Genomic DNA, 3,051 nt, shown 5'->3' with positions numbered 1-3,051 from the left:
GATGGTGAAAAGCCATACTTGACTTTTTTGCGGAGAGTAAGGCCCCGTTTACTCAACATTTCAAGTTGAAAACGCATCATTTTTGCGTTTTCTTTTCGGAAAAAGTTTCACATTTACACGGCAACGACAGAAACAGAAAACACTGAAATTGTCATGCTGGGCCACTAGTGGGTGCTGTTGATTGTATTTGTAATGAAACTACGCCCATGCTTGCAGAGTGATAAGGCAAGTCAATGGCGAGTACACAGACATTCATATGGACAGATGATGGAGTTGGATTGTAATTTAAGGGGAATCTCAACTATATATATTATCAGGCCACTCTGGAGCACGCCATTGTTGCCTTGGCTCACGACAATTGGTGGCGAGGGTCACCTTATTGTCCATCTACTCGCGCATGTGCAGAAGAATCACTTACTGTCACTTTCAGAAAGTTGCATCTTTGGCCGTTTCCATGGAGATGGAACAATCTCACACAAAGATCAACGTTATGAGCCGTTTTCAAAAAGTTGCGTTCTCAGTGGCGCAGAGCAACAGCAGTCTTGCGTTTTCATTTGAAATAGTCAAGCAAACGGGGTTTGCCTTCCCCTGATACCATCGCATTAAGGTACTAGAACATTTCCTTTGTATTGCAAGTCTTCAAAGTATACAGTTGGTGTTTAGGTGCCATTGATTGCTCTTCAGAAACACGAGCCTATGATGGTATTTTTAGAAAACCTTTCATTCCCATTTGAAGCCGGTTTGCTCACAATGCCCTGGTGAGTCCTCTTTGATTTGATCACGAGCGACAGCTCATGACCTTACAGTAATCTCCAGTCAGGCTCCTCATGATCGAGCAGTCTAAGCAAAACCTTTCAAGAAAACCTTGAGGTTCTTTGTAGAAGAAGAGATCAAACCTGTGTAGTACCAACATTATCATGGTTGAGGTGCAGAATCCCAACTCTTAACAACCATTTGCAAGCAGTATTGTGATTATATCATCATTATTTAAGTGTTCAAATTACTTCCATTATATTTGTCAAATGTATGCAGAATCTAAGAAAGTTTTAGAATAAGAATTTTGGAAGATTTTCCTTTGACAAATCTCCATCAATGAATGAGTCATCAACTGATTTTTCATGTATATCTCTTGTGATTATTTGGGTTTTCATCATCACATCAGTTACTGCATGCAAATAGTCAGAATAGATCATTTATTCAAGTCACCTTTTTGGTTTAACTATTTTACTTCAGTAATATTGATCTGTATTAATCAATTCATGGTGCAAATGTTGATAAAACACAGAACGTAAAATAGACACACACACACAATTAACATTTAAATGCAGAAAAGATACAAAAAGCAAACCATTTTTTCTTGATTTTCCACTAATCATAAACTGCAGATTTTTGGTATAGAACATGAGATATAGTTTTGAACTACACATTGTGGTGTAAATTATGCTACAGACTTTAAATGGCACATCAGACATTTTGAGCAGTTTACAACCTATTATACTGGATAAATGCACTGAAAACCACAAGACACAGTCCAAATCATTCAGACGGGAGACCTCGCAACTCAAAGTCTCTCATTAAAACAGAATCAAATAAAGCCTTCCTCGCAAAAATGAAATAAATAAAATAAACGACTTAAAATGAGACACCATTCGTTTATATTCTGAAGCTGTGAACATCAGACCAGCAGCAGAGAAGCTTTTATCTACACATATTCTATGTGATGCGGCTTGTATACAAATCCTAAATCCACCATAACTTAGTCACTGCGGTGTTACGCAGAAAATATGGGTGTCTGATTTATACATTCAATCGTGGAAAAACATGACGAACCTCGTCTTCTTCTTCACCCAAGGGGACGTTCCCCACATAGCTCAGTCATGAAAAGCAGCAATGCGCCTCACAGCTAATGATCAATCATTGCTATACAATACACAATACATACCAGAGGTTTAGGAAGAGAAAATAACACTGCATGCTCCAAGCGCCTGATATCTCAATTTTAGGGAGAAGAAAAACCTATAAAAGTTGGCTCGTTGTTTAGAATTGTGAATAAACACTATTTAGAAAACAAACAAACAAAAAAAAAGGTTCCTCTGATAAGCGTGAAAACAAATCTTATTCTGTCAAACTCAGGAACATTGCTTTGCTCGAGGGGGACGGGGTTTAATCAGCAAGCCTGGCACTATGTGGTTAATGTTTCTATCCGAACACATTAAAACGGACAATAACCCCCAACTGTGTCAGGAGCTGCTTTTTCAATCAGTTTCATTTTACTAAAACAGCTCTTCCACTCATTTGCCATGCACGTCATCAGTCAGAACATCCCATTTCTTCACGAGACAACCTAAATATGTCACTAACATTGCTGTGCTCACGTGGTATAAGAGGGCAGCCGTGCATAATCATGGTCACATCAGCGTGGGTTTCAGTAAGGCACTGTTGGATTATTCCTTAGGATGGTAGTAAGCTCATGGAGGAAACATTCATCAACATTCATCTCTTTAAGTGTGGACGGACCGACCAGCGAATACAAGGCATATAAATTCAGACTTTAAGACGTGTAAACCAAAAGGAGAAAAAAAAAATCAACATTCATCGGTGCGAGCACTCGAAGTCCAGGGTTCACTGTTGATGTAGTGCTTTCAGCAGAGAGGATCTTCTTCATCTGATGCAGATTTCAGGGCCTCGACAAGAGATGAGCACTAATCCATCTATTGCTTTTCAACTTTAAATATTCTATCCAAGTCTGTGTGTTCTCACAGTGTGTGAGGATGCCCAGTGTGTTGCTACCTTAATCTTATCGTTATTGGTTTTCAGTTTGGTTTTTTTTTGATTCTCATGAGAGAATCCGAGGACACAGTTGTATGATCCAGTCTGAAGCACACATTCCATTACGTTGGTAGGAACCTAATAAAAGTAGAGATCCTTTCGAAAAATGAAAGCAACCGTGTGTGACTGATCCATATCTAAGTGATTGGACGATTGAAACACAAAGTGGACCATGTCTTTTTAAGGATGTGACGTTCTCTCTCGGTCTTACCACGGGGTTCC

Source organism: Lipophrys pholis (assembly GCF_963383615.2).
Source record: "Lipophrys pholis genome assembly, chromosome: 21".
NCBI classification, from domain to species: Eukaryota; Metazoa; Chordata; class Actinopteri; order Blenniiformes; family Blenniidae; genus Lipophrys; species Lipophrys pholis.
The sequence above is the reverse complement of the archived record's forward strand: the minus strand, read 5'-3'. Positions refer to the sequence as shown.